The 26,834-nt window shown below is 39.8% G+C and overlaps 1 protein-coding gene across 3 annotated transcripts in view; it reads right to left on the reverse strand.

The window, feature by feature from the left end:
- The window catches only part of LOC140728745 (focal adhesion kinase 1), a 527,596-nt gene that overhangs the window by 435,559 nt on the left and 65,203 nt on the right, over positions 1-26,834 (reverse strand). For 2 of the 3 annotated variants that reach the window (XM_073047782.1, XM_073047790.1), the window contains exon 1: positions 20,493-20,706. The exons of the other annotated variant lie outside the window; for it this stretch is intronic. The gene's annotated coding sequence lies outside the window, so the exon portion shown is untranslated. Of the gene's footprint in view, positions 1-20,492; positions 20,707-26,834 lie in introns of those variants that run through there. 3 annotated transcript variants of the gene reach the window in all.

Consider the following 26,834-nt stretch of genomic DNA (forward strand, 5'->3'; position numbering starts at 1 on the left):
TCTCTATCAAGTCACCTCTCCTCTTCTACTCCAAAGAGAAAAGACCTAGTTTGCTTAACCTTTCTTCACAAGCTGTGCTTTCTAATCAAGGGTCTCAGGTTCCTATACCACCACCTTGATGGTAACAATGAGAAGAGGGCATGTCCTGGGTGAATGGTAGTTTTTTTTGAGGCATCACTTTTTGAATGTGCCCTCAATGCCGGGGAGTACAGTGTCTATTCTGGAGCTGACTGAGTTTACCACTTTCTGCTGCTTTTTCTAAATCCTGTGCAGTGACCCCTCATTACCATACAGTGATGGAAACAGAATGTTCTCCATGGTAATCTGTAAAAATTTGAGAGAGTCTTTGATGACACAATTAGTCTCCTCAAACTCCTAATGAAATTTAGCTGGTGTCGTGCCTTCTTTGTAAATGGATACGTTGAGCCCAGGATAGATTCTCAGATGTTGATGCCCAGAAATTTGAAACTGCTCACCCTTCGAGGAGGGCTCATGTGTGTGCTCCTTCGACCTTCCTTTTCTGAAGTCCACAATCAATTCCTTGGTTTTATTGGAAGTTGAATGCAAAGTTGTTGTTGTGACATCACTCAACCAGCTGATCGGTCTCACTCCTGTATGCCTCATCACCATCTGAAATACTGCCAACAATAGTTGTGTCTTCGGCAAATTCATAGATGATATTTGAGTTGTGCCTAGCAACACAGTCATGCATGTAAGGAGAGTGGAGCAGAGGGCTAAACATACACTTAATGTAGACTATCAACAAAGAGGAAATGTTATTTCCAATTCCACTGACTGTTTTCTTCTGGTGAGGAAGTCAAGGATCCATTTGCAGAGGGAGATACAAGGGCCCAGGTTTTGGCACTTGTTGATTAGAACTGAATCTATGATTGTGTTGAACACTGAGCTGTAATCAGCCTGATGTAGGTATTGCCACTGTCCAGGTGATCCAAGGCCAAGTGGAGACCCAGTGAGATTTTATCTGCTGTAGACCTTTCCTGGCAAGAGGCAATTTGCAACAAGTCAAGGTCCTTGGAGGAGTTGATTCTAGCCATGACGCACATCTCAAAGCACTTCATTGCAGTAGATGTGTATGTAACTAGATGATAGTCGTTGAGGCTCACCCAGCTCTTCTTGGGCATTGGTATGACTGTTGACCTTTTGAAGCATGTAGGATCCTCTGACTGTAGCAGTGAGAAATTGCAAGCTTCTTTAAACACTCCCATCAGTTGGTTGACACAGGTTTTCAGTGTTCTACACGCTATGCCTTGCAAAAGTTCACCGCCTTAAAAGATATTCTGATGATGGTCTCAGACAGATCACACGGTTTCCAGATGTTGCGGAAATTCTCAAGAGTGCGGTTTTACTCTCCCTTTCAAATCGTGCATAAAAAGCATTGAGCTCATCTGGGAGAGAAGCATCACAGCATTCATGTTAGGTTTTGCTTTGTAGGAAGTAAGTCTTCAAACCTGCCAAAAATTATGAGCACCTGATTCTGTCTCCAACTTCAATTGGAATTGATTTTTTGCCCTTAAAATAATCTTCAGTAGCTTATACCTGAACTACTTGTGCAGTTCTGAATCACTGGTCTTGAATACCACAGATCAAGCCCTCACCAGACTATGAATTTTCTGGTTCAGCCACAGCTTTTGGTTTAGGCATGTCCACCATGTTCCAAAGGAACATACTCACCCACACATAGGTCTTGATGAAGTCGGTGACAACTGTGGCACATTCATTCCGATTTTAAGATGAATCCCTGAATGTTGTCCAGTCCAATGACTCAAAGCAATCCTGTAAACATCTCTTTCCCATCTTGGTCCTCACCAATGGTGCTGCTCTTTAGTTTCTGCCTATACACTGGGAGTAGAAGTACAGCCAAGTGATCAGACTTCAAGGTGTGGGCAAGGGATGGGACAGTAAGCATTCTTGTTGGTGGTATAACAATGGTCAACTGTGTGGCTCCTCTGCTTCCTCGGGTGAGGTTGGTAGCAGTTGCTTAGAGACTCCAAGCTGGCCTAGTTGAAATCTCCTGCAATAATAAGGCAGGCATCAGAGTGCCTGACATTGGCCACAGGTAGAATGTACACCTCTACCAGGATGATAGCAAGAAACTTGTTCAGCAGATACAATGGACAACATTTGGCCACTAGATGTTCCAGGTTGGGTGAGCAGGAACCACCACATCTGTGCACCACAATGAGTTCATCATAAAGCATACTCCACCTCCTCTACCTTTAAAAGGCTGAGCTGTACAACATTGTGGGCTATACTATACTGTTCTATGTTCACATTCTCATCCCATTTTTCCCAACCGGAGCAAAGCCAGTCCCTCCTCAACTACATTCAATGGATTATGATTTCTGTCACCTTTAACAAGATGCCACTACCAGGCCTATCTACCACTCTCCTTCTAATGTTTCAAAGTAACCCAAGATCACGAATATATGTATCTTTTTAAACTGAGTTTTCTTTTTTTGTTCCCTGATTATTGGGATTTTCAAGTATGCTCTCACTTCAAATCTCCAACATATGTTCTCTGTCAAAATTCCACATTGGATTTTCCTCCCTTCTTTCTTCGCTCTCAATCTCCCTCTCTCAACCACTCCTCCAGACTACTTCTGGCAAGTATTGCTCTGGCTATGGAGTAGATAACATAAAGGCACAATGATGACAACCAGCTAGAAAAGCTTCTACAACAATCTGGTAGCTTCATGGTCATTACTGACGAGTTATTTTCACTGATGGATTATTAACTGAATTTAAATTCTCCTTAACTGTCATGAGATTTGAACTCATCCTTCTGGATCACAAGCTGAGACCCAAGAGTACTTCAGTAATTTAAAAACACAAGAATATACATAGGAGGCCAACAGACCCTTCTCGTCCACATTGCCTGATGATCTTCTACCTTAGCACAATTTTCCTGCACCTTCCCAAAATCCTTCAAGTCCCTAAAATTGACCTGAAATTTATCAATCTGTTGTGGACAAGCACAATGACCAAGATTTCTCCATCCTCCAGGGTAAAGTCTAAATGATTCCCCAACTCTGAACAAATAAATTTATCATTCAAGTCCTCAACAGCCTGCCCTTTGTTATGAGACTGTGGCCATGTTCTTGGACCCCTCAGTAAGGAGGCACAGCCAGTAATGAGGAAGACTAATGGAACATTGCCCTTATTTTAAAGGGGAATGGGGTAAAACGAAGTTTTGATGTGATTTTGCAGAGCATTGGAAAGATCACTTCTGAGTTCTGTACATGGTTTTAATTTCCATATTTAAAGAATAACATTTGTATTATATAGTGTGAAAAAGGTTCTCCAGATTGATTCCTGGGATAAAATGGTTGACATATGAAAATATATCAAGTACATTAGAACTATTCTTCTCAAATTTCAATGAGTCCAAGGTACTCAATATGAAAATATATTGAGTACATTGGATCCGTTGGAGTTTTAAAAGAATAAGAGAAGCATATTCAAATATACAAGATTCTGAATAAAACTGAGAAAGTGGATACAAAGGGGATGTATTTCTATGTGAAGGGAATAAATGAGCATCAAAGAAAGATGACAGACAAAAGGATTGATCAATTGCTCTAGGATTCAGCATTAATTTGAATGGCCTTCTTCTATGTCACAATATTAAAGTATACTAAATATTCCTCTACAAGATGGGATAAATTGAGATGGGTGCCCAGTGGTCCTTTGGCCAATTTCCCTGCTCTACAATTCTATGAAAGATATAATTACAAGATTTTTCCCATTTCAATGACATGAACTGATACTGTAGATCAACATACACGATTCACAGCAAAAAAGGATACAGCTAATCACTGAATGCACATATTTACAACAAATGACAAATGAACTGTGGGCAGTTTTTTCTCTTTAAGTTCAGTACACTATGATCTGCAAAGCACTCCCTGAAAGGGTAATGGAAAGAGATTCTACAGTAACTCATCAGTTAGGTCTTCTAATTAAGAGTCAGTGAGTCAAAATACCAATTGTAAGATTATCACAGTAACGGAAAGGGATTTGGGAAAGTTGATAAAATGAGGAGAGACTCCGAGAGGCAAAAGGCAAAGAGAAATGGGCCTAAAATAAAAAGACAACAACAAAAATCTATATGATAGAGAAAGTTCAAAGTTACCAAGTCAAGAAATATAAAAATTTACTGTAGGGATTCCTTGGAGAACAATTGACTGCTTAACCTTTTTCCTCTTCAAAAAGGTTAGGTCAAAATGTTTAATAATTGCTTGTTATCAACTCCATTTGTATCTATTCCAAAAATACAATCTATCAAGCTTGCAGCAAAATCTGGATAGCATCAAATATTAGATAATTTTCAGACCCATGTAATAACAAATTGAATTCATGTATCTCATAAACTATCTGAAGTCACTTAATAAAAGCACTGTCAAACTACATTTGACAGAGGGACACATAGTTATTAAGACAAAAGCTTATGCTTCTGAAGCTGGAAATCCAAAATCAAAAATGTTGAAGGTACTCAGATGATAGGTGGAGCAAGAATCAGAGTTAACACTTTGGGTTAACAGAAGGAATATTACTATACTAGAACAGCAAATTTTACAAAACATTTTAAATTCTTATCCTTTGGTCATCCTTTGGAATTGAGTTTAACTCAATAAAACAGTTGAGTGCATAATAGCCTCAGATATGAAGAACAGCAGCCAGATCTCTGGGGAACCTTAAATTTACACACGTCTTCTTCAAGCCAAGCAACTTCAACTTTTCTCCACTGAAGTAGGTTAATACCATGAAATTATAAACATAGCCACATAAAATATTCTTTCTATAATGTAATTATTATCTGTTACATTCTTTACAAAGCCTCAAGACATCTGTAATTGCAAGATCACAACAGCAGCCAAATTCATTTCCATATTTACTTTTACATTATGCAACTTAATCTCACCTTCAAGTAGAATCAGATCTTAAAGTGGTGTTGGTCCCTGGCTGGCAGAGTGCAACAGTTACACCAAAACTATCAAAATATGCATTAAAGTAGCAATAATAATTATTTTCCACAGGCATTAATGCAACCTATTGTTTACTGCCACTCTGCCATAGACGGTCTCAAACCCACCTGCAAAATGACATGGGGCCAACAACTCTATGCCATAAAAAATATAGCGCTGCAGAAATGCCAACACAAGCTCCAAAGCCCTCATTCCTGGAAGAGGAATGATACACCAAAAAGATGGTCTACACCTGGGGACAACTTGAAAGACTAGCCCAGAAGAGAACTCAGGCTGCCCATAGCAGCTAGCCAATGCCCAGTAGGGATGACAAGTCATTAATTGTTTAATACATGGACATAAATTTACGGAAGGTTAAATTTACCTGAGGGGCAACAATTGTTCATGAATGCTTCCCTGAAGTCAATTTGTCTAAATACATGTTAATGTTAAGACATTACCCAAGATTCAAATTGAACTCTAACTCTCTAATTTTCCTTTGTTATATGGGATAAATTAGTACAATATGTAATAGAAACCTCAACAATCGGAAACTTCCTAATGTAAATCAACTCGTTTTCACAGCTAATCACTTCAAACAAATGAGGGAAAGTGGAAAGAAAAGGTTTCACATAGTTGAAAATGCATTCTTATATCTGCAAGGCAATTTCCAATCTCTACCAGTTCAAATCCAAGGAACAAAAGCCAACTCAAAAATAATTCCTGAATGCCCATAATACACCAAATCTCTGATTACTTTTATGATAAATTTTGTTTGCAAAAGGCATAATCAAGTTTACCAAATAAGAATATGAATGCAATATATACAGAAGTTACTGAACCTAATTGAAACACCTGAAATTTCCAAGTGAGGCAGCACTTCACCTGCAAATTAATTGGGATCATTCACTGTATCCAGTGGTTCCAAAGTGGCCTCCTCTACATAGGTGAGCCAACATAGATTGGGGAATCTCTTTGTAGAGCACCTCTGCTCCATTTGCAAAAAGCCAGATTTCCCCAGTGCGAACCACTTTAAAACCTATCCCCATTCCTATTCCAACACACGTACTTGGCTTGCTCTTCTGCCACAATGAGGAAATACAGGTTGATGGAGCTACTGCTCATATTCCATCCAGTAGGGCTCCGACCTGATGCTGTGTGTTGATTTCTCCAAGTTATGGAAATTTTCCATCCCCTCTTCAATTCCCCACTCTGGCCTCTTACCTCTTCTCCTCTCCTGCCAATGACCTCTCCCTGGTGCCCCTTCTCCTTCCCTTTGTCCCACAGTCCACTGTCCTATCAGAATTATTCGTCTCTAGCCCTTTGCCTTTTCCACCTAACACACCCCAGCTTCTTAATTTATTACTCCCCCCAACAACCCCCAGCTTCACCTTCTAGTATTCTCCTTCTCATCCCCCCACCTTCTTATTTTGGCATCTTCCCCTTCCTTTCCAGTCCTGATAAAGGGTCTCTGTCTGAAACGTACAGTGTATATTCATTTCCATAGATGCTGCCTGACCTGCTGAGTTCTTCCAGCATTTTGTGCATGTTGCTCTGGATTTCGAGCATCTGCAAAATCTTCCACGTTTATGATTTGTGATTTAAATTGCATACTGATGCATCCATCAAATGAAGGCACAATTGATGCAGTCCAAACAACAGATGTGCTTCTCGCACTGATTTTCAAATCATAACAGATTTAATCAGACCATAAGATATAGGAGCAGAATTAGGCCATTTGGCCCATCGAGTCAGCTCCATCATTTCATCACTGCTGATCCAATTTTCCTCTCAGTCACAATCTCCTGGCTTCTCCCTGTACCTCTTTATGCCCTGACCAAGAATCTATCAACCTCTGCCTAAAATAGACAAAAACTTGGCCTTCACAGCTTTCTGTGGCAAAGAATTCCACAGATTCACCACTCTCTGGCTGAAGAAATTCCTCCTCATCTCTGTTCTAAAAGGACACTCCTCTATTCTGAGGATGTGTCATCTGGACTTAGACTCTCTCACTATAAGAAACATCCTGTCCACATCCATTCTATTAAGGCCTTTCACAATTCGATAGGTTTCAATCAGGTTTCCTCATTCTTCTGAATTCTAGTGAATACAGGTCCAGAGCCATCAAATGCTCTTCAAATGACAAGCCATTCAATCCTGGAACCTTTTTCATGAACTTCTTTTGAACCCTTTCCAGTTTTAACATCCTTTCTGCAATAAGGGACTCAAACTTGCTCACAATACTCCAAGTGAGGCCTCACCAGTGCTTTATAAAGGCTCAACATTACATCCTTGTTTTTATATTCTAGTCCTCTTGAAATGAATGCTAACATTTCATTTGCCTTCCTCACCACAGACTCAACCTACAAGTAAACCTTTAAGGAATCCTGCACAAGGACTCCAAGTCCTTTTGCACCTCCGATTTTTGTATTTATTTTCATTTACAAAATAGTTAACCCTTTAATTTCTTCTACCAAAGTGCATGATCATACACTTTCCGACACTATTCTATCTGCCATTTCCCTGCCCATTCTCCTAATGTGTCTGCCCTTCTGTAGCCACTCTACTTCCTCAAAACTACCTGCCCTCCACCTATCTTCCTATTGTCTGCAAACTTTGCAACAAACCCATCAATTCCATCTTCCAAATCATTGATGCATAACGTAAAAAGAATTGGTCCCAACACAGACCCACCTGGAACACCACTAGTCACCAACAGCCAGCCAGAAAAGGCTCTTTATCCCACTCTTTGCCTCATACCAATCTGCCACTGTTTTATCCATGTTAGAATCTTTCCTGTAATACCATGGGCTTGCAGCTTGTTAAGAAGCCTCATGTGTAGCACCTTGTCAAAGGCCTTCTGAAAATGCAAATATACATCGACTGATTCTCCTTTACCTATCCCACTTGTTACTTCTTCAAAGAATTCCAACAGATCTGTCAGGCAAGATTTTCCATTGAGGAAACCATGCTGATTACAGACCATTTTATCATGTGCCTCCAAGTACCCTAAGACCTTGTCCTTAATAATCAATTCCAACAATTTCCCAACCACCAAGGTCAGACTAACAGGACTATAGTTTCCCTTCTTCTGCCTCTCTCCCTTCTTGAAGAAGGGAGTGATATTTGCAATTTTCCAGTCTTCCAGAATCTAGTGGTTCTTGAAAGATCATTACTAACGCCTCTACTATCTCTTCAACCACCCCTTTCAGAACTCTGGGATATACACCATCTGGTCCAGATGACTTATCGACCATCAGATTTTTCAGCTCCCAAGAACCTTCGTTCTACTTATGGTAACTTCACACACTTCAAGCCCCCGACACGTGGAACTTTCATCATACTGCTAGTGTCACCCACAGTGAACCCTGATGCAAAATACTAATTCAGTATGCTCGCTATTTTGTTGCCCCCATTACCTCATCAGCATGGTTTTCCAGCTGTCCAATATCCACTCTCACCTCTTTTACATTGTCTCCTGGTTTTCACTAGGTTCTTGCTAGATCAAAGGTTAAAATAAAAAAATTTTAAAGTACATGTATGCCACCATATACAACCCCAAGATTCATTTTCCTGCAGGCATACTCAGCAACTACAAGATCAATGAAAGATCAGAGTGCAGAAGACAACAATCTGTCCAAATGCCAATACATAACAAAAACATGAAGTAAGATAAAGAGTTCTTAAAGTGAGATAATTGGTTATGGGAAGATCTCAATGGATTGGCAAATGGGTGTAGTTATCTCTTTTGTTCAAGAGCCTGTTGGTTGTGGGGTAAGAACCTGGTGGTGCGAGTCCCGAGGCCCTTGTACCTCTACCTGATAATAACAGTGAGAAAAAAAGCAAGGCTTGGGTGGCGAGGATCTCTGAAGATGGATGCTGCCTTCCTACAACAGTGTTTCACGTCATGTACTCAATAGTGAAATCAATACATCTCTTGTATTTATGAAATACCTGTATTCTTCCCAGGGATGCATAAATACCATTACTGAGTGGATTTAAAATTTGATATAAGCAAAGATTTAGCAGAACAAAAAGAAACATTTTGGATGGAACCTTCAAAAAACCTCAAAAAAATACAACTATGTTGCCTCTATCATTGCAAATTTTTAGTTCCAAGTTTTTTTTTGGTGGCAACAAAATGCAAATAAAAGTTCCCAAAATTTGATCATTTCAAAAAAAAACTTGGAACAGGATAGTTGTAGCAGTGCAGGGTCAAGGAAGTTCTTGAGTGGGAACAGGATATTTTGAAAGGGGAGAGTGAGGAACCAGCAATCATGGTCCATATTGGGACCAACAACACAGGAAGGAAGAGAGATGAGACCATGTAAAGTAAATTAAGGGAGTTAGGCACTATGTAAAAATCAGGACCTCGGACCTCTGGATTGAAATTGGTTTATTTAAGTTACATATTAAGATACAGTGAAAAGCTTATCTTGCATACTGTTCATGCAGATTAATTCATTGCACAGTGCATTGAAGTAGCTCAAGATAAACAACAGAATGCAGAATCAAGTGCAACAATTAGAGAGAAAATATGTGCAGGTATACAGGAAGGTGCAAGGTCACAAGATAGATTGTGAGGTTAAGTGTCCATCTTATCATACTAGGGAGTCATTCAATAGTCATAACAGCAAAACAGAATTCACCCTTACACCTGGTGGTACATGCTTTTAGGCTTTTGATTCTACTACCCAATAGAGAGGGGTCAAGGGGCAGCTGGCAGTTAGGTCAAATAAGACCAAAAGAAAAGACAGACAGGACCAGCTTAAGAAAGTAGAGTGGGCTGAGATGTATTTATTTATGCAAGGAGTATTACAGGTAAGGCAGAGGGACTCAAGGCCTGACCTATACATGGAACTACAATGTTGTACCTAATATAGGCTGTGGAAGGGCAGTGCTGGCAGTTCAGCATTCCACGATTTAGATGTTTCAGAAGCAATAGAGAGGGATATGGCACTGCTAATCACAGAATGTCACAGGGCACTTAGAGCACGCATTACAGTTTGTCCTGCATGGAAATAGTTAATGGAGCTCAAGCATAAGAAAGGTGCAATCACTATCATAGGGCTGTACTACAGGGCTTTCAATAACAGGAACAGTTATGTGGGCAGATTATGGAAAGATGTAAAAAAGCAACAATCTGAATGTAATGGGCAAATTTAATTCCCCCAAATTTGGTTGGTACTTAAAGGCTTAGATGGGGCAGAATTTGTTCCATGCATCATGATGATTTCTTTACACAATATGATGATAATCCAACCAAGAAAGGACCCATGGGTAATGAGCCTGACCAAATGATCAAAATTTCACCAGAAGAGCATTTTGAGAACAGTGATTATAACTCCATGAACATTCAGATATTTAAGTATAAGGGCAAGCCTGGACCTCAGATGAAGGACTATATTGGGGAAGTCTGAATACAACAGTGTTAGGCAGGAACTGGGGAAAGAGGACTGGGAGCAACTGTCCATTGGCAAGTCCACCATTCGACATATGGAAGTAGTTTAATGGACTTCTGGTCATAATTCAGGAGCTACATTTTCTTGTGATAAAGAAAGGCAAAGTTCTGGAACCATAATTGAACAGATTTTACCAATAAGGTCAAAAAATTTTAAAAAACAAGTAGTTGCAATGTTTAGGAATCTGAAGCAGGAACACTGGTAAGGCTTTAAACACCAATTCCAATGAATAGAAAAGCCTGCAAAAAAAATTTAAATAAATAAAGTGGCTATAGCTCAATCCATTATAAGCTAAGCCCTCCCCACCACTAGATACACCCACAAGAAAACAGCATCCATCAAGGACTCCTAACATCCAGGCCATTCCCTCTTCTAGATGCTGCTATCGAGGTGGTGGTAGCACAGGAACCTTAGGTCCCACACCACCAGGTTCAGGAACAATAATTACCCTTCAACTACTATGCTCATAGATAACCTCATTCACCTCCACACCATAACCTACAGATTCACTTTAAAAGAAATCCACTACTGATGTTCTCAGTATCATTTATTTACATATCAATTATTACTATTTATGGTTTTTTTTGTATGTCCACAGTTTGTCTTTTGCATACTGGTTGTTTGCCAGTTTTTGCACATAATTATTTTTTCAGGGATTCTATTGTATTTATGTTTACTGTGAATGCATGAAAGAAAATGAATCCGAGGGTGGTATATGGTGATAACTGTACTCTGAACTTTAAAGTGCAGTACTGTTTTGCATCTGAAGTAAAAGCAACAGCCTCCTTACATTGTATTTGGGAACATTTTCAGTGATGGCCTGGATATTAGGAGTCCTTGATGGATGCTGTTTTCTCCATAACTACAATGAAAATTGCAAGGAAGGTTCAAGTTTTAGTTTCATATCTATAGTTGAAGTTTTGATGTTGACAGCTTAGGGAAATTTTAGTCCAGAGAAGCATCTTTGAAATGATTGATACAAATTTATCCTTCAATTATATTCATTTTGTAATCAACAATTATGCTTTAATGCTGAGGGTGAAATTCATATTGTTATTTCATACAATTCAGTGTAAATAGTTGGAATATCAGAAAGAAACGATCTCTTAACTAGAGGTGCAGTACACACTTTTGGGACTAAATTCAAATACAAGTTCAAGTTTAATCATTCAACCGTACACAAGTACTCATGAATACAGCCAATGACACAGCATTCCTGCAACTCCAAGTGCAAAACAGTACCAACAGTCATACACAGCACAAAGCATATTTAGCACATAAGTTTGCACAGAAAACATAGTCACACACAAAAAAAATCCAATATATCCCAAGTCCCGAGTGACGTCCTGTAAACTGATGGTGCAGAATGCTGTCGGCAAAAACAAGCCATCAGCAGTCTGCAGACAAACACACCCATGCAATCCGTCCCATCTTCTACCAATTGACCACTAAGAAATTAAAGTGGTGGATGAAGTTGGTTTTTCTGCATACCTTGGGGCAAAATTAAAAATTCTGACTGCAATATTACTGAAACCTTTTTGATCAGTTTTTTTTTTAGGGAGGGGATGTTGGTGACAGGAAGAGCAAGGAATGTAGAATTGGGGAAGGAAACACATCTTAACAGGATCAATACAAACACAGCATTGAAAATGATGGACAAAGATTGCCTAGATCTTGTCAACAAATGGTAGCAATTCTGAACAGAACCACTGGCATTTGCCTAGTTGAATGCAAGTGCAAAACCTTTACTACATGTGCTGTCAAAGCCAATTTCAGAATACTGCCTGCATATTCACTGTAACTGAACTTAATGTTGAAGAGGGCTGCAGATATGAAGATCTTTTGAAATTAGTACTTTGATTATAATTAGCAATTTTAGGTGCTAAAAGCTGTAATTGTTTACCTCATTTTAATAACAATCCTAAAAGGGTGCCTGCATATACACATAATCATTGGAGGCCCATCACTGTAAACCATGTCACTGCAGGTTCTCAATTAGCCAGGGCATCAAAGGGCATGAGGAGAAGACAGGGGAGTGGGGATGACTGGAAGAATTGGATCAGCCATGATTGAATGGCAGAGCAGACTCGATGGGCTGAATAGCCTAATTCTGCTCCTATATCTTATGGTTTTCTTTCAGACCACCCAAGGTTTGATAAAGATTGCAGGTAACAATCCAAATTCAAAGATTCAATCCATTTGGTGAAAACTGCAGAAACAGAATTTAGATATGGATCACACAGAATGATCTCTTTCCCTCTATTCTAGCACATTACCTGCACCACATTGCCAAAGTGCCAGGATGCCATTTTGACTTGTTTTCCCGTGATGGCACACCTGCTGTAATATTAAACAGAGAACATTTTTTCTGAAGGAGGATGAGTAATGCTTTCAAATTGATTTGGTCCCTTGTTACAATTTATTATGCAATTCATAGTAGTGATGGAAGGAAATGGATGCTTATAGTTTGAGAGAAAGCTGATAATGACAGGCCCCTCAAGCATGTCTGATAACTCTACTTCAAAAGCCTAACATCGTTTTTCTTTGGAAACATTTCAGGATTATTTAGACCAAAAATTAAGAAAGAATCTTTGGGAATTTCTGACAAAAGGTCATTGATATACAAGGTGCAAGAGATTCTGCACATGCTGTAAATTTTGAGCAACACACAAAAAAAATGCTGGCAGAACTCTGCAGGTCAGGCAGCATCAATGGAGGGGAATAAACAGTCAACATTTGTGTGTTGCTCTATGATTTACATTAACTCTTGTTTCCCTCTCTGCAGATGCTGCCAAACCAAAGTACTTCCAGCTTTTTTTATTTCAGAATTCTAGTACCTGAATTTTTCTTTTAATTTTCAGGGAAAATTCTCTTGAATATGCATATTCCAAAAGACTTCAAGAGCTCAAAAAAGTTAATTGTGTCAATTCACCAAAGTAACGCACATCAGAGAAAAAAATTTTGAAGTTATTTAGTGATTTTTATGGGCAAAGCAAATGCAATTGTTTGCCAGTTGCACTAGGACACAAAACATTGACATCTACAGCTGATAAACAAAATTTAAAAAGCATAGGGAATAAAGCCATACACATTTGTCACATTCACAAAGAACAATGGCCATGCAGAATAGAAGACAAATTGAAAAGAGCAAACATGGGCATGGGGAACACATTGAATAATCTGAAATAAAGAGGATAGACAAGGCCAAATTACAATTGTTCAGCATTTCAAAAGTGTTCAACCAAAAGCTGCTTGTGACCAAGTATTTTGTAAGCAAACAACATTCTTAAAAATGTAATAAAACATCATGCACAACCTAGTAAAGTATAATCCTGGGTGATGACTGATATGATGGCCCAGTAATTAGCTCCTTGCTCTCTCACTCCCTCAATTTGAGGCAACTGGACAAAAGGTGGAGGTGTGTTTCATGGTAAACTTACAGTGCTGCTCCAATGTGGCAGTTTTGTCTAACTTGGGCTCCTCTGACCTTAAACACCAAATGGTCAAATGCCATCTGTTCTGTTTATCCAGGGAGTTCTCCTCCTAAATGCAGTTCACATACCACCAGCGGCTGACATCCTGACACCTTTCAAATCCTGGTTGGGAACTTCAACCCTGAAGAAAACCCTACCCAAATATGTGTAGCACCAGAGGTCCCAACACTCTAGACCACTGTTATGCTAGAATAAGAAATGCGTACCACTCTAAACCCCTGACTGCACTTCAGCAAATCCGATCACTTAGCTGTCCTTCCTTTAACTGCACACAGGCAGAGGCTAAAGAGAAAAGCTCCAACATGCAAATGGAATTACAAAGGAAGCCTCTACTTCTTCAGGAGTTTACAAACATAGAAAACCTACAGCACAATATCAGCCCCTTGGCTCACAATGCTGTGCTGAACATATACTTACTTCAGAAATTACCTCGGGTTACCTATAGTCCTCTATTTTTCTAAGCTCCATGTACCTATCCAGGAGTCTCTTAAAAGACCCTATCGTATCCGCCTCCACCACCGTTGCCAGCAGCCCATTCCACGCACTTAACACTGTTAAAAACTTAACCCTGACATCTCCTCTGTACTTACTTCCAAGCACCTTAAAACTGCACCTTCACGTTAGCCATTTCAGCCCTGGGAAAAAGACTGACAATCCACATGATCGATGCCTCTCATCATTTTATACACCTCTATCAGGTCACCTCTCATCCTGCACCGCTCCAAGGAGAAAAAGCCAAGTTCACTCAACCTATTCTCATAAGGCATGCGCCCCAATCCAGACAACATCCTTGTAAATCACCTCTGCACCCTTTCTATAGTTTCCACATCCTTCCTGCAGTGCGGTGACCAGAACTGAGCACAGTACTCCAAGTGGGGTCTGACTAGGGTCCTATATAGCTGCAACATTACCTCTCAACTCTTAAACTCAATCCCATGGTTGATAAAGGCCAATGCACCGTATGCCTTCTTAACCACACAGTCAACCTGCGCAACAGCTTTGAGTGTCCTATGGACTCAGACCCCAAGATCCCTCTGATCCTCCACAATGCCAAGAATCTTACCATTAATACTATATTCTGCCATCATATTTGACCTACCAAAATGAACCACCTCATACTTACTTGAGTTGAACTCCATCTGCCACTTCTCAGCCCAGTTTTGCATCCTATCAATGTCCCACTGTAACCTCCGACAGCCCTCTACACTATCCACAACACCCCCAACCATCTGCAAAGATTCAGTATGACATCTAAAACTTTGTCAGACTTCTATAGATACGTAGTGTACCAGTGAGTACATCAACATGAAATGTCACAGGAAAGCAGCATTCATCATCAGACACCCCCATCAGGACATTCTCTCCTCTTTCTGCTGCCATCATTAAGGTACAGGAGCCTCAGGACTCATACCACCAGGTTCAAGAACAGTTATTAACCTCTCAACCATCAATTTCTTGAACCAAAGGGGATAACTCACTTGCCCCATCATTGAATTGCTCCCAGAACCTATGGACTCACTTTCAGGGACTTTTCAACTCATGTTCCATATTTAATGATTATTTGTTTACTATTAATTCCTTTTTTTTGTATTTGCACAGTTTGTTGTCTTTTGCACACTTGTTGAATGAGCAAGTGGTCTTTCATTGATTATGTTATGGTTATTATTCTATCATCGATTTGTTAAGTACACCCACAAGAGAACGAATCTCAGGGTTGCATATGAGGACATATGCACTTTGAACTTTGATCATGTCTCAGTTAACAATATTCTAAGCCCATGATCAAGCAAAGCACCACCAGAATAAAAGTCAGTAGTTCAGGTAGATTACTACCAGCTAACAATTGGGAGTGAATAACAAGTGCTGTCCTGTTAGAATCATTTCTGTGTAAGAGGATACACAAATGAAGAAACTATCAGATGCAAGAAGAAATCCCACCAGGTTCCATACTAGATTAAGAACAAAAATAAATATCAGTTTGGACTGCAAGTATACAGCACATCATAGACAATTTTTTCCTAACACAATAATGTTTTCCTAACATTATTGTACCAATTCCATTTAAACAAACTACATTATCAAAAAGATTAAGGGTGTCAGAAAATCTAATCAAGTAATGCAAAGAACTATGTACAATACTTGGTCTCAAATTAAATTAATTGGTTTCCTCCATAAATTTCAGCCTTATTACAAGGGCTGCATTCACAGATCTGTAATCACATACTTAAATGTGTATACATAATATGCTAGAAAGTACATACAAAATGTTTGTTCTTCAATGAACCTTTCCTTTCAAACTATTTTCCAGTGAAGAGTTCAGTATAATCTAATTCAGTCATATAAAAGTACACAGGTGCATAGACAGATGTTTAAGCATAATGGATAGAACAGAAATTTACAGCACATTACAGGCCCTTCGGCCCACAATTTTGTGCCGACCATGTAACCGACTCTAGAGACTGCCTAGAATTTCCCTAGCCCATAGCCCTCTATTTTTCTAAGCTCCATGTACCTAAGAGGCCCTTAAAAGACCTATTGTATCCACCTCCACCACCGTCACCAGCAGTGCATTCCACGCACCCACCACTTACCCCTGACACCCCCTCGGTACCTATTTCCAAGCACCTTAAAACAATGCCATCTTGCGTTAGCCATTTCAGCCCTGGGAAAAAGCTACCTGCTATTCACATGATCAATGCCCCTCATCATCTTATACACCTCTATCAGATCACATCTCATCCTCTCTCGCTCCAAGGAGATAAGGCCAAGTACACTCAACCTATTCTCATAAGGTATGTCGTCCAATTCAGGCAACATCCTTTAAACCTCATCTGCACTTTCTCTGTAGTAGCCACATCCTTCCTGTAGTGAAGTGACCAGAACTGAACACAGTACTCCAAGTGGGGTCTGACCAAGTTCTTATATAGCCGTAACATTACCTCCCAGCTCTTGAACTCAATCCCACAGTTGATGAATGTCAACACACCATAGGATCATTGGGGACCCGAGTCACCTCAACCACAATCTATTCCAGCTGCTACCATCTGGGAAAAGGTACCGCAGCATAAAAGCCAGGACAGTTTCTTCCACTATGCCATCAGACTGATTAACTCAAGCTCATTTGAGTGCACTCTATGTTAGTTATATTGACTGTTCAATTTATTGTAAATTACTATGACTGCACATTTAGATGGATCAGAGACAAAGATTTTTACTCCTCATGTACATGAAGAATGTAAGAAATAAAGACAATTCAACAACACTGTCAACTTGCCCAGCAGCTTTAATTGTCCTATCTTGGGGTCTGCCACACGGCCAAGAGTCTTATCATTTATATTATATAATGTCTTCAAATCTGATCTACCAAAATTAAATACTTCACACTTATCTGGGTTGAACTCCATCTGCCACTTCTCAGCCCAGTTCTGCATCCTATCGATGTCCCGCTGTAACCTCTGACAACCCTCCTGACTATTCACAACATCCCCAACCTTTGTGTCATCAGCAAACTTACCAACCCACCCTTCTACTTCTTCATCCAGGTCATTTTCAATTTTTTTTTTTTTTTTTTTTAAATCACAAAGAGAAGGGGTCCCACAACAGATCCCTGCGGAACACCACTGGCCATCGACCTCCATGTAGAATACGAACAATCTACAACCACACTTTGCCTTCTGTGGGCAAGTCAATTCTGGATCCACAAAGTAAGATCTCCTTGGATCCCGTGCCTCCTTACTTTCTGAAGAAGCTTTATCAAATGCCTTACTGAAATCAATGTACACTACACGGCTCTATCTTCATCAATGGTGTTTTGTTACATCCTCAAAGAATTCAATCAGGCTCGTAAGGCATGACCTTACAAAGCCAGGCTGACTATCTCCAATTAGATTATGTCTCTCCAAATGCTCATAAACACTGCCTCTTGGGATCTTCAACAACTTGCCCACCACTGAAATCAGACTCAATGGTCTAAGTTCCTGGGTTATCTCCACTCCCTTTCTTGATCAAGGGATCAAGATTTGCAACCTTCCAATCCTCCAGTACTTCTCCCATCCTGTTGATAATGCAAAGATCATCACAAGAGGCTCAATAATCCCTCCCTGACTTCCCACAGTAGCCTCGGTACATCTCATCCTGTCCCGTTGACTTATATAACTAATGCTTTTCAAAAGCTCCAGCACATCCTCTTTCTTGATGTCTATATGCTCAAGCATTTCAGTCCACTGTAAGTCATCCCCACAACTGCCAAGGTCTTTTACCCTGGTGAATACTGAAGCAAAGTATTCGTTAAGTACCTCCACTACCTCCTCCGATTCCACACACAAGTTTCCACCATCACATCTGATTGGTCCTATGCTCACACAGCTCATCCTCTTGCTCTTCATATACTCATCGCATGCCTTGGGGGAATTTCCTTAATTCTGCTCTCCAAGGCCTTCTCATGGCCCCTTCTGACTCTCCTAATTCAATTTTTAAGCTCCTTCCTAGCAACCTTGTAATTTTCTAGAGCTCTAACATAAACCTAGTTTCTTAAACCTTTCGACTAGATTTTCTACATACTTTGTACACGATTCTTTAACCCTACCATCCTTTCCCTGCCTCATGGAACATACCTATGCAGAACTCCATGCAAATACACCTTGAACATTTGCCACACATTTCCCTGAGAACATCTGCTCCCAAGTTCCTGCCTGATAGTTTCATATTTCCCCTTACTCCAATTAAATGCTTTCCTAATTTGTCTGTTCCTATCCTTCTCCAATGCTATGGTAAAGGAGATAGAATTGTGATCACTATGTCCAAAATGCTCTCTCAATGAGAGATCTAACAGCTGACCAGGTTCATTTCCCAATACCAGATCAAGTGCAGCCTCTCCTCTAGTTGGCTTATCTACATATTGTGTCAAGAAACCTTCCTGAACACACCTAACTCCACCCCATCTAAACCTCTTGTGCCAAGGAGATACCAATCAATATTAGGAAAGTTTTAAAAAAACTCCCATCACATCATAGTACAAAAATTAAGGCAATAATAAATAATCCTTCATATTTCCATCAAATCCTACTGGGAAGATGTTACCCTTCAGGGTCTGACAGAGTAATCAAATATTCAATATTTCATTTCCTTTTAAATGTAGTTGCATAGTAATGCATCCTCCAGGTACCAATGATTTTACAGTAATTTAATCTAATTATTGAAATATAACCATTGTCAGTTTTCCTTCTCATTTACATTTCCAACTGAGAAATGTTTGGGGGGATCAAATAATATTTTCATGCTGTGGTGGTCTGCACTGGGATTAATTTGGTCTCAGTATGGTAATAACAGTGTTCGTAAGTTAAAGTTTCCCCAAATCATTTATTTTCATTTCAAAGCAATGCAGTAAAGCGATGCACTTCATTCAACTTCTGGTAAAATACTGTTACATGTGCTCAAACTTACTTGAAACGAAAGCTATCTTTTACAATTAATACACGTGACTGGAGTCATTAAGGCTTACCATAGCAATATTGTAGCAACATTTTTAAACTAGTACCAAGAATAAAAAAATTTAAGTTAATTTCAAAACAAATGTGAGATTTCTCGGTTCAGAAGTAGTAAATACAGTACTCCAATTCACAATTGTTTATTAAAAGCAAAACAGCGAGACACTTGGGTCTCAATCTTAGACTACATGTTAATGAGGTTGTACGTTCATTCTGCACGATACCAGTTTTACAACTCGTTGTAAAAATGTAAATTGTCCCATAAATGTTACCAAACATCAGGTCATTAACGGGAAAGCAAAAACAAAAAACACAAATAAAAGCACTGAATCAAATGTGTGAAAACAGTGCAGTGGATATTGGGGTGGGGAAATCACTTTTTAAGATAAGTGAAATGAAACTCCTCTGTCCAGAATTTATAAATGTTTTAGGCAAGGCTCGACAAAGATATTCGTCTCGGAATGTGGGGGGGGGGGGGGGGGGGGAGAGAGAATCAATCAGGTTGTGGAGCTGAAAAGCCGCAGATCTCCTCTGCATATTCTGCTACATAGAACGAATTAAGGTACGCACTCAATACACAGGCTACAGTGATGGCAAGCTTTTTGTTAATGCAGTAAAAAATATACGATGTTAGTCACGCACACAGAGCCACCTAAGGGCCAAATAAAATGAAACAGCAACATTTTACATAAACACTTATTGTGATTTTTGCCTTCGACTATCAAGACCAAAATGAACTGTGTGCCACGATAGTCAAAACGAAAAGCAAATGTATAACCGTCCGTGTATGACGGCCGTATTACGTTCCATGCAAGATTTAAAATGTAAAAGTCCATTTCTCCTCCCTTTTACTAATGGGCAAACAGGGAGAACAAGGACAGCGGGCGACACTAGGCGCCACTCTTCCTTCCCATCCATGTAGGCGCTGCAAACTTAGCCACTCCGCCGTCAGTTACTGAACCACCTTTTTCTAACTGCGGGATTTCTTTCTTGTCGTCGTTAGGGTGAGAGAGAGAAAAAAAAGATCAGACCCTTTCAGCTCTTGTTTCGAAAAGGCACACTTACTTTTCCTTCAGTTAAGGGGAGAAATCGCGCTGCTCCTTTGGACTGCAGGTTTCACTCAACACACGGTGCTCCTTTTTCTCCAAGCACTCAATGAAAACATGAAGAGTTTAGAATCCGGCCGCGATTTCTTGATGAGCAGCTGAAGCTGCGGCACACAGACACACATAAACGCGCGCCACCTCCCTCACCAACACCTCCGTCGCTCGCTCCCGCGCAGTGCGCGTGCTCAGCATAAGCGCCGACTGCCCACGCGCTCTCCCACCACCCGCTCTGGTGGACGCCGGGAGGCATCGTCGGCATTTCAACATGGCGGCGAGGGGCGTATAGGGCGATATTAGTATCCGCTCGATTCCGGCTATGTGGCGGTGTTGAAGAGGATTCATCCATTCTCATAAAAAAACGGGAAACACTGATTCAGTACCTCTTAGAGGCGTTTTATCGCTCCTCGGCGATTAGAACGATGCAATATGTTCATAGGACATTCGGTCCATCTTTTTATACAGTTACGAGCGCTACCTGCTTCGCCGCAGGTCCCTGACCTCCTATTGCCCTCCATTCTGCCCTAGGTGATTATAAAGCACGAGGAACACGGTGAGCCACATAGCGCAGTGAATGCATTCTGTGCTTCCACCAATTTCTAACAAAATGTGTGACAAAAATCTTTCGATGAAATATATCAGCTAATTTATTTCAAATTTGTAGGCAATTTTGCCCTTTTAAAAGCGAAAATTAACGTACGCAAAATAGCGATCTGTGCTATTGGAGGTGAAATGTGTGTGTGTGCACAGAGTAATGTAGTCAAAAGTGACATTAGAATGGATTTGGAGTCGAATTTAACTGTTTTGCAAATGGCATTTTCCCATTGCTTGGATGAGTTTTGATTAATAGAAAATGACATACCATCCAAAAAGTGCCTTACATTTTATTACCACCCACAAAAAAAACATTGATTTATAATGTTATGTGCAATAGTTTAAATAAAACTTTCATTTTAATTGTTGAGCAACTTGCTTAAGATATGTTATTCAAATGAATTACTTTGCACATTTATCTTTTTGAAGACCAACCAGTTGTAAATCTATAAATATATTTAATCACATCCGTTCTGCTGAGAAGCCCCACTTCCCTTTTCCTATCAAAAGAGTGAGAGAGAGAGAGAGAGAGAGAGAGAGAGAGAGGAGGTAGGAAGGGAATTTGAGACAAGCAGCTGAAGACACTGTCTATTTCATTTATCCAGGAAGTGATGACTATACAGAGACCAGACAAAGGTTTTGATGCTATAAACAATAAGTTTGAAATCAGAAATGAGAAATTTAAAAGGAACATCAGGGCAGCTTCTTTACACAAAGGGTGGTGCATATTTAGAATGAACTGCCTGAGACAGTGGTTGAGGTGGGCATATTTAGCAATGTTTAAAAGCCTTCTTAGGTAAGCACGTGCATTGAAGAGGATTAGCGAGCAATGGGCCAAATGCAGGCAGATTGGACTAGCTTGCTGGGCAACACAGTTGTCATATACCATTTAGGTCAAAGGATCTGTTTAAGTGCTGTATGACTATGACTAAGAGGGATGTAGTTGTGGAACTTGGAAGTAACTTCACTTGGGAAAGCTGAGAAAATGAAAGGATTACAAATAAGGACCAAGAAGCTCAAATAAAAATAGAATGTATTGTAAGGTTAGATAACGCAACTGGTGAGGATGTAAATTCAATAAGGAATTCAATGATTCTTTAAATCACCACTGCGCTTAATTACTTGCAGGTGCTGAGGGGCAGACATATTGGTGACGCTGAGGTATAGCATTTCAGTAGTGGATAGGATCATCTGTGCAAGAGTTCCAGATACAGTAACTTCATATTTATGGAAGGTGCAGAATGGGAAGCCAGCTAGAAGACCATTGAAATGGTTGAGTCTCTTTCCACATTTATGACATTATTTCTTGAACATTGCAGAAATCTATCCTTGGTTCCCTTCTATTTCTCATCTACATAGTGCCTCACAGCATCATTCAATACCATCATTCAGATAATATTCACAAGCTCCAACTTTATCTTTCTCAATGGCAGCTATGTGATTTGCTTTCTTAGTGCCACATTGTACATGATCACCTTCAGACCAGATATCCACAAATCTCAGAGACAAATGTTATTTTCATTATTCTCATCTGCTGCCAATAAATATCAGTTTGAGTGCACTGCTGGCTAACCTCCCTTATTCCAAACAAATGATTTGCATGTAGATAATACCCCTAACATTCTTTTCAAAATGCCCCAAGTACTTTAGAAGTTTAGACATTTAATTGCTACTTAAATTTGTAAATTGCTCTGTAATGTAGGGAAGTGTCCAAAGAATCAAAGAATTGGACATGAGAGAGAGTAAATTGTAAGATTATGGGAAAACATAAAGAGGGATGAGATTGCACTCCCAGCAGCTGCCATGGCCCAGATGGACCAAATTTTTTTCCTGTATGGCAGGTATTGTAAGTGAGTCACTGTTGCAATGCAGTCAATTTGTGTAAACCAACCTTGCACAAACATTAAGACCCCCAATTTGGTATCATCAGCAAACTAGCTAATTGTGTCATGTATATTAATATCAAAATCATTTACATAAGTAATGAGTAACAGAGGTCCCAGCACTGATCTCTGGAGCACCCCACTAGTCGCAGGCCTCTAGTCTTCAACCATCCCCTTCGACTTCCTGTCATCAAGCTAATTCTGAATTCACTTCACTACCACTCTCCAAATCTCATGTGACTTAAACTTCCAGATCAGCCTAACACGCAGGACTTTGTCAAAAGGCTTACTAAAGTCCATGAAGACAACACCCACTGCCTTACTTTTCTCTATACCTTTAGTGACCTGTTTGAAAAACACCAAAAGATTTATCAGACATGACCTCCCGTGGTGACTATTCTTGATCAGGCTTTGATGATCCAAGTGATAGTGGATCTTGTCTTTCAGAAGTTCCAAAACTCCTTCCTTTCCAGACCTGGTGAAGAGTCTTGGCCCAAAACAGTGACTGTTTATTCCTTTCCATAGATGCTGCCGGACTTGTTGGAATCCCTCCAGCATTTTGAGAGTATTGCTTATGATTTCCAGCACCTGCAGTATCTCTTGAGTCTAAAATAACCAAAGAGAACATTCTAGGTGCACTCCATGAACTGTTCCTCAAGACAACGTTCACTAATTTGAATTTTCCAGTGTATGTAAACAAAAGTTATCCAGAATTATTGGAGCACCTTTCAGACAGGTCCCCATTATCAATTTATAGTACTCCATGATATTATTGTTGGGAGTTTACAGAATACTACAAATACAGCTTTCCTTCTTCTTTCTTATCCCCTAATTTGAATGGCTTTCTGTGTAATGGTGTTATAAATGTTATCCTCCAGACAGGTTGCTATAACCATTGAATAACTGCAAGTCCTAGGTCTTCTTCAACACAACATTCTGGATTCCCATGCCTGTTTCATTCATTGTCACGCCTTCTTGTGACTGAGAAGTAACCAAATCCACTGTACTTAACTTAAGGGTGTGACTGCCACCTAGAACAAAATGTCCAGATAACATTTTCCCTTCCTGCTAAATCAGATTATTTGAAATCTAGATTCCAGTTCAACTCTGAATTGATTCTCTGTGGGTCCTGAAAAGAGAGCTAGGTAGAAAGCTGAGGAGCAAGACTTCGTATGTAGTAATTTCTGGATTCCTGCCTGTGCCAGCATCAGTGAGGGTAGAAACAGGATGATCTGGCAGATAAACGCATGGCTGAGAAGCTGGTACAGGGGGCAGGGCTTCAAGTTCTGGGATTATTGGGATCTCTTCTAGGGGAGGTATGACCTGTACAAAAGAGGCAGGTTGCACCTGAGCCCAAGGGGTCCATTATTCTTGTGGGCAGGTTTGTTGGAGAGGGTTTAAACTAATTTGGCATGGGGGTGGGAAGTGGATTGAAGGGACTTAGGATAGGGCAGATGGTAAAAAAGCAAAGATAGCATGCAGTCAGACTGTCAGAAAGGGCAGGCAAATGATAGGACAAAATTGCAGGCAACAGGGTGAGTATCAGTGCATTGGGGATGCAGAATCAAAAAGGGAAGGAAATACAACACTCAAAATATTAGATCTCAATGCACGGAGTATAAGAAATAAGGTGGATGATCTTGTTGCACTATTACAGGTTGTCAGGTATGATGTGGCCATAACTGAATCATGGCTGAAGGATAGTTATAGTTGGATGTTGAATGTCCAAGGTTACACTTTGTATCGGAGGGATAGGAAGGTAGGCAGAGGGGATGGCTTGGCTCTGCTGGTAGAAGATGGCATCAAGTCATTAGAAAGATGTGACATGGGATCAGCATATATTGAAACCTTTTGGGTTGAGTTAAGAAATTGCAAGAATAAAAGGACCCTCATGGCAGTTATATACAGGCCTCCCAATAGTAGCTGGGATGCGGACCACACATTACAATGGGAAATTGAAAAGGTGTGTCAAAAGGGCAATGTTATGGTAGTCATGGGAGATTTCAACATGCAGGTTGATTGGGAAAATCAGGTTAGTAATGGATCTCAAGAGAGTGAGTGTTGAATGCCTATGAAATGTCTTTTTAGAGCAGTTTGCTGTTGAGCCTTCTAGGGGATCAGCTATGCTGCATTGGGTGTTATGTAATGAACCAGAGGTGGTTAGGGAGCTTATAGTAAAAGAAGAGGCAGTGATCAGAATATGATTGGGTTCAACTTGAAATTTGATTGGGAGAAAATAAAGTCAAATGGCAAAATAGTACAACTGTGGCTGACAAGAGAAGTCGAAGCTAATATAAAAGCAAAAGAGAGGGCATACAACAAAGCTAAAATTAGTGGGAAGATAGAGGATTGGAAAGCTTTTAAAAACCTACAGAGAGCAATTAAAAGAATCATTATGAGGGAAAAGATGAAATATGAAAGCAAGCTAGCAAATAATATCAAAATGGATCGTAAAAGCTTTTGCAAGTATGTAAAAAATAAAAGAGAGACGAGAGTGGATATAGGACTGCTAGAAAATGAGGCCAGAGAAGTAATAACAGGGAACAGGGAGATGGCAGATGAACTAAATGAGTACTTTGTATCAGTCTTCACTATGAAGGCACTAGCATTGTGGTATGTCAAATTACCAGGTGAATGAGTAATCTTTGGGGTACTGCAAGTCTGTATCTTTATTGATACTTTGCTGCACACTTGAGTGCTCAGTGGGGGGTGTTGATGCTTTTTTGATGGTGAGGAGGGGGATCATTGCATTGCTGCTGCTTATGTGTGAGAGGGGGAGCTGGGGGGCCTTGGGGTTCTAACATTTAACTGTCATTCACTCTTTGGGGAACTTCGTTTTCGTGGATGTTTGTGAATAATAAGAATTTCAAGATGTATATTTTATACATTTCTCTGACATTAAATGTACTTATTGGCATGGTTAGAGCATTGGCTGATTGGTAGGAGGCAGCAAGTGGGAATAAAAGGATCCTTTTCTAGTTGGCAGCCAGTGACAAGTGGTGTTCCGCAGGGGTTGGTGTTGAGACAGTTTCTTTTTATGTTGTATATTAATGATTTAAATGATGGAACAGATGGCTTTGTTGCCAAGTTTCCAGATGATATGAAGATTGGTGGAGAGGCAGGTAGTGTTGAGGAAACAGGTAGGCTACAGAAGGATTTAGACAGGTTAGAAGAATGGGCAAGAAAGTAGCAAATGAAATACAATGTTGGGAAATGCATGATCATGCACTTTGGTAGAAGAAATAACTGCAGACTATTTTCTTTATCAATCTTTTATATTAAGTTTCAAATAAATAAACATAACAATGATAGTGATACAAAGAGATCAGGATTACATTAATAAAGGTTAATGTATACATAAATAGACTCCGAGTAGCATGTATAATCTAAGCCTCCCAATCTCTTAGTAACTAACCATGAAAAAGATTTAAAAAAAGATTTTTACAAGAAAAAAAATCCCCCTAAACTAACAAAATAAAAACAGAATAAAAACAAAACAAAAGCTGGGCTGCCTTATTTCATCAGTTAAAGTTGTTATTTGTCATTAACTCCGCTCCTCTATACAGGAAAAAAAGTTATTGAGAAGGATTCGGAAAAGGTCAGCTTACATCATATGAAAATGTTGAATAAGTGGTCTCCAAGTTTCTTCAAATTTAACTGAAGGGTCAATCGTGCCACTCCTAATTTTTTCCAAGTTTAAGCATGTTATAGTTTGGGAAAACCATTGAAATGTAGTAGGGGGATTAGAATCTTTCCACTTAAATAAAATGGATCTTCTGGCTATTAATGTAACAAATGCAAACAAACAGCAAGCTAAAGGGGATAAA

The sequence above is a fragment of the Hemitrygon akajei genome, chromosome 1, assembly GCF_048418815.1.
Source record: "Hemitrygon akajei chromosome 1, sHemAka1.3, whole genome shotgun sequence".
NCBI lineage: Eukaryota > Metazoa > Chordata > Chondrichthyes > Myliobatiformes > Dasyatidae > Hemitrygon > Hemitrygon akajei.